This window comes from Microtus ochrogaster, linkage group LG1 (genome assembly GCF_000317375.1).
Source record: "Microtus ochrogaster isolate Prairie Vole_2 linkage group LG1, MicOch1.0, whole genome shotgun sequence".
Classification (NCBI taxonomy): domain Eukaryota; kingdom Metazoa; phylum Chordata; class Mammalia; order Rodentia; family Cricetidae; genus Microtus; species Microtus ochrogaster.
The window spans coordinates 31,996,614-32,002,613 of NC_022027.1; the positions used below are offsets into that span (position 1 = coordinate 31,996,614).

A 6,000-nucleotide genomic window follows, 5' to 3' on the forward strand; every position below is an offset into this window, starting at 1 on the left:
CACATTTCCACCAGGATCCTCACTGACTGCTGTGACCACAGGACACAAAGACGTGACGGCTGAGAGGGCTCTAAAGAGCAGTGATGGTCTGACACCGCACAGGCATGAGCTACAACACCGCACAGGGAAAATCTCGAGCTTATTTTCTTCACAGGCATGTACAGTTGAGAGTCTTAATCACTAGCACCTAAAGGGGCTGCAGAAAAGTTGAGGAGAAGGCAAATCCAGCAGAGAAAATAAGTATCTTAAAGTGTTTCATACCTTTAAGTAATTAAATCTTAAAATGCACTGCTTTCAAACTGAGTCACAGCCTAAAATTCCTTTATAAAGCAGTTTTATCTCAAGCCATGAGTTAAATATTGATTAACAAATGATCTGATTTATTAACATCCTAAGTTTTGAGGTTTAAGAAATTTATATTGTTGTTTCCTTTATTTAGAATTTACAAAATAATATAAATTAACATGTAATTCTATCTAAACCAGAGGTATTTAAAGGTATGTTAGTTAACAGGAGAGTCTAAAACATTCTATTACTGTTTTCAGATGTCGCTCCGAAAGAGGAGAGACAGCCCTCGAAAATGACACTGCACTGTCTATGTGGTCAGGTAACAAAATGAGACTGAGAGGACTGAATTCTTACAGCATAATAACCAGAGGTGATCAACTGGGACTCCAAGTTACTAACTCCAGTTAGCACCACAGAGGGAACACAGCTACACAATATTCAGGTTTACCTATGTCCACCTTCTAGATCCCAAGAAAGGGCAACGGTAATAACACATGCTGGTTCTATTACTAAAATAAAAAGGACAGCGGAAAACACATATAAAATATAGTTTCAAAACTAAGGGGCCAAATCTCTGCCTTATATGTCATTCATTTAGTAAGCCATTAGCCTGCTTAACTGTTAAAAAGGAGAATACGGGACAAACAACAGGGTGGGGGTTTATGACAAACCTATCAGGAAGGACACTGCTGACTATGTACAAAATGAATGAAGCAAAATGGCTTAGAAGACCAACCTACTATTAAGCTATCCTCTGTTACCATCAACAATAATTTTCAAAAGATTTGCTTAGCTTATGCTTACTCACAGCTACGCACTCAAGACTATACTCACTCTCAGGGCAGCTCACATCTTTATTCTACTTTTCCAGCCAACTGACAGATATATTTTATTTATGAGAAAAATGAAGGGAATAAAATAAGTAGGACTAAATTACCTCCAGAACACATCTTTTTGAAGAGTGTCAAAGCAACAGAATACTGTGGTAATAAAGAAACACACACACAAATACAAAACCCACCCAATAACCCATACTTGCTCATCAGAAAGGTTGCATTTTAGACATCATATCATTTCCCTACACAAGCTCAAGAGAAATTGCAAGTACACAGTCTATTCATATAAAATAACGTTTATTTATTTTTATAAAGTATTGACATTAATAGCCCAGAATGATAGGCAATGTGTCTTTAAAAGGATCAGTTGCAATTACTTAAATACACAGTTCACCAAAATGCAAAAAGATCAAGTTAAGCTAGGAATTAAATGTTCCTTTCCATAAGCTCCTTGAACTGTACATCACAGATTTAGCAGGTGAACATGTGTCATGTTACTATTTCGTGATGACAGGGTACTGAGAGCACAAGCACTGGTGTGTAAATGCTACTTTAAAACCAGCTTTAAATGCAAGCTTACCAGGGAATGGGCAGGCAGCATTAAACAAAAAAAACTATGAACAATTTAAATGCGGTAAACACAGAAGCAACTCCTACTTCAGCAGAGAGCAGTGCACAGAATTAGAGACGATCTCAGTGTCTGGCAGTCCATCTTTGGAATAGAATCCTTCACATAAAAAAGGATTCTGTTTTAAAAATAAACTGTGCAGTGTATTATTACTGGCATTACACTACTGTCTTTCTGAATCCCATCTGCTGTCCCCACCACAGGCTTTCCTTTCCAACTGCTGCCATTGATCAATATTAGCACCGTACTTCTGAGCTTTAGGAGACAATAAGATAAAACCTCACTCCTCTTGATGCACCGACCTTCTTCAGCTATTGCCACTTATTTTTCCCCCAGGAAAACAACTGTGATCTCAATGTTCGGTTCATTCTTTTATTTTACAATTTAGTTTTTTTTTCCCCACATGCACACACGAGGATGAACTTTATACAGTTGAGTGGTTGTAAGAAACTTACTATAAAATCAGAAGCCCTTTGTTCTGACCCAGTTTCCACTTTCTTTCAGTAATAAACCTGCTATTGCGAACATCTTTTGTTAATTTTGATTCTTTCATTTTCAGATAGAGTGCCTAGATAGTCATAATTGACCCAATGTATTTAAATTAGCTTCTTTGGCTCTCAAAAGTGTCTAGATTTTTAGACATCTTCTACTTAATTCTACTGAAAAGCATTGTGTTTAGGGAGTAGGAGTATTTTTTAAAATTTTAATTCATTTACTTTTCTATGTATGGGTGTTTTGCCTGCTTGTATATATGCACATAAGTGCACCACACTAGTGAAGTGTCCTCAGAGGCTAAAACAGGGCATAAACTCCCCTGGGTCTATAGTTGCAGGTGGTTGTAAGCCACCCATTGAAGTTAGGTATTGAACAAACCTGAATCCTCTGGAAGAGCAGGTAAAGATCTTAATCACTTTTTTGGCTGGTTTTAGCTTTTTTTTCTTCTTCTTCTTCTTCTTCTTCTTCTTCTTCTTCTTCTTCTTCTTCTTCTTCTTCTTCTTCTTCTTCTTCTACTACTACTACTACTACTACTACTACTACTTCTTCAGTTTTTTTTTTTTTATTGGCAACTACACAGAAGCTACAGAAAGGAACTATAATTGAGAAAATGCCACTATAAGACTGGCCTTATGTAAGCCTATGGGGGTATTTTCTTAATGAGAGACTGATGTGGGATAGCTAGATACAGGTGTAAGAAAGCAGTCTGAACAAGCCACGAGGAACAAGCCAGGAAACAGCACTCCTCTATCGCCTCTGCTTCCGTTAACTCCAGGTTCCTACCTTGACTTCCCTCAGTAACGGAGTGTGATACTGAAATAAATCCTTTCCTCTCCAAGTTTCTGTAGGTCACGATTTTAATCCTATCAATGGATAACCCAACTGAGACAATTGCTGAGCAATCTTTTTCACTTTTTTTTTTTTTTGACATTAAAAACATACACCCCTCCCAACTGCTAAGTTCACATTTTTACAACTGTAAATGCGGTTCACAGCTAAGCCTCGGCCTTCCAGTACACATTAAGTTCCCCTCTGAGTAGTTTTCCCTGTAGTTAGTTGCTCCAGAGGTCTGAAAGAGATTGTTTACCACTGGCTCATGTATTTGAATACTTGGTCCCCAGTTGGTACAACTATTTGGGAAGGATGTGGCCTTGGGGGTTATCATAGGGTCAGGCTTTGTGCCTTAAAAGCTTCCTGCCATTCCCTACTCCATTTGTGGTTTGAGATGTGAGTTCTAAGCTATTCCGGCAGCCACCATGAACTCTTAACATTTTGGAACTGTAAACCCATAAAATGCCTTCTTTCACAAGTTGCCTTGGTCACAGTGTTTTATCACAGCAGGAGGAAAGTGTGTAATGTCTTTTTCCCTTTACCGCTTATCTGGTTTTACACATACTTGTTGCTGATTTACTACAAACTCATGACTATCTAAATATACTTCTCGCCATTTCCCAACTGTTTCCCCCAGAACTTGCTAATCTATTCTTACAATGTCTATTATTGTACACCAAGAACAGTGTTGTCATCTTGGGATCCGTATTCAGTATCACCCTGATGATTCCCTAGGTCTCTAGTGAAGCTCTTTTCTCACCCTAGGTGACATGGTTTGATCTCAAATGACACGTGATGAACGCTTAGTTCCTAGCTATGTCAGAAGGTAAAATGTTGAAGGAATGAAGTTATCAGCACCCTAGCATCTTTTCTGGGTCCCACAAAGTGAGCAGCTTTACCACATGATGTCCAGGCTCACCACAAGCAATGACATCAAGTGGCTGGAGACTGAACCCCCTGAAACAATGAGCCAAGCTAACCATTCCTCCTTTTAAAAATGTGTTTACTTTGGGTGTTTTGTCAAGGTGACCGAACACTGACCAACACATGATGTCACCATTTTTTATTTACTTAATTTATTTAATTTTTGTTTGTTAAAAGAGAAATGATATCACAAGTCCAATGCTGCTCTGATTATAATCCTTTCTTATGTGGCTGACTTCTTTCAACCTGAAAACAACCCTCTGTTCTAAAAGTTAATGGTAATATACCCCATTTTCTACTTATTTTTCTAGCTGTAACAGTCATTCGGTAGGCTATAATTTATGTCATTCAAGCCAGGTTTCTTACATCATTCCCTATTTACTTTTTCTGTTTCCTTGATTTTTTTGAAATCTTATTTGAATATGAAGGATAAAAGACAGCTTAATCAGTTTATTCAATTTTTAACTCTTCTCTCTACTCTTCACACATTGCTTTTATTTATCAACCCTTCCATTTAGCTCTTACTTATTTTACTAAAGAATAATCAGACTTCTGGGAATATCAGGAGCAACTACACACATTTCAGAGTCAGAAGAAAGAAATCTCTCAGTATATGTGCAATTAATTACTCTGTTTAATACCACCATCACTTTCATTTCCAGAAATAAAAGAGAGCTTTGAAATTCATGGCGATTTCAGAGGCTCTCTGGTGACAAGAAGTTCCTCAGATCTCCATTGCTAGTTTAAGAAACTTATCACACTTCCTTTAGCTTCTCAAGGTCCATTTTTTTCTCTCTCCCATTCTCTCTGTCCTTGTGAATGTGTATCAATTGCAAAACTATTTTTCTGTATTTAGCTGTGACTGGTTAATCTTGGTCAACTTTACTGGATTAAGAAACATCTAAGACAGTGGATCTCAACCTTCCTAATTCTGCAACTTGTAGTATAGTTCCTCATGGTGACCCCCAACAATAAAATTATTTTCTTTGCTACTTCATAACTGTAATTTTGCTAGTTATAAAACATAATGTAAATATCGGCATTTTTCGATGGTCTTAGGTACCCTGTCAAAGAGTCATTAGACCACCAAAAGGGTTGTGATCACAGGTTTAGAGCCACTAATCTAAGGGATTAATGAAGTAAATCTCTGGGTGTGTCTCCAGGGTAGTTCTAGAGTCAAATATATCCTAAGGGTTCTAACATAATGAGCAGATTGATGCTCTGACTGACTCATGATACAAAGGTATTATTGACAGGTGGTAAAAGGTAGGAGGTGAGGCCTTGTGAGCAGAAGTAGGTCAATGGCAGCCAGATCCTAGGCTGTCTTGCCCTGACCTCTTCCTGTGTCCTGCCTTCTCTTCTGCTTCATGTTCCTGCAGCCTTAATGGTCAACTTCACAATGAGCCCAGAAACCCAAAAGCAAATAACCATGGTCTACTGAACCCAGAATCCAAAATAATAATCAAGAAGTCTGTCTTACAGTAGCTTACGCTGGGCAGTGCACCACAGGGACAAGGGAGCTAACACACTGGCTTTAAGGAGATTTCAAGGCGTGAAATTCAGCTGAGCTGTTTGCCATTGCAGTCTGGATGTCCTCACTCTTTCTTGTCACTCTTACTGTTGGACTCCTGGAGCATCAACTGGATTGCTTATCTGTATTCACAAACACTGTATTGCTAAATGCAGAGGCTGCTTCCTCGATTCTTTAGACAATCCCTTGGTGGATGTGATGTAGCCATCATTTCTGTACTGACTTAATCATTTCTTCTTCTCTACTGCAGAACATTTTCAGCTTTTGTATTCATTTTAATGACATCGCTTCTCCTATGATAACTATCAGCGTGTACTAGGGCTGAATACATTTCCTATGATAACTATCAGTGTGAACCAGGGCTGAATACATTTCCTATGATAACTATCAGTGTGAACTAGGGCTGAATACACTTCCTATGATAACTATCAGTATGAACTAGAGCTGAATACACTTCCTATGATAAC

At 38.2% G+C, this 6,000-nt stretch overlaps 1 protein-coding gene across 5 annotated transcripts in view; it reads right to left on the reverse strand.

Moving 5' to 3' along the window:
• Clock (clock circadian regulator) overlaps positions 1 to 6,000 on the reverse strand; it is an 85,917-nt gene that overhangs the window by 52,167 nt on the left and 27,750 nt on the right. The window lies entirely within an intron of this gene.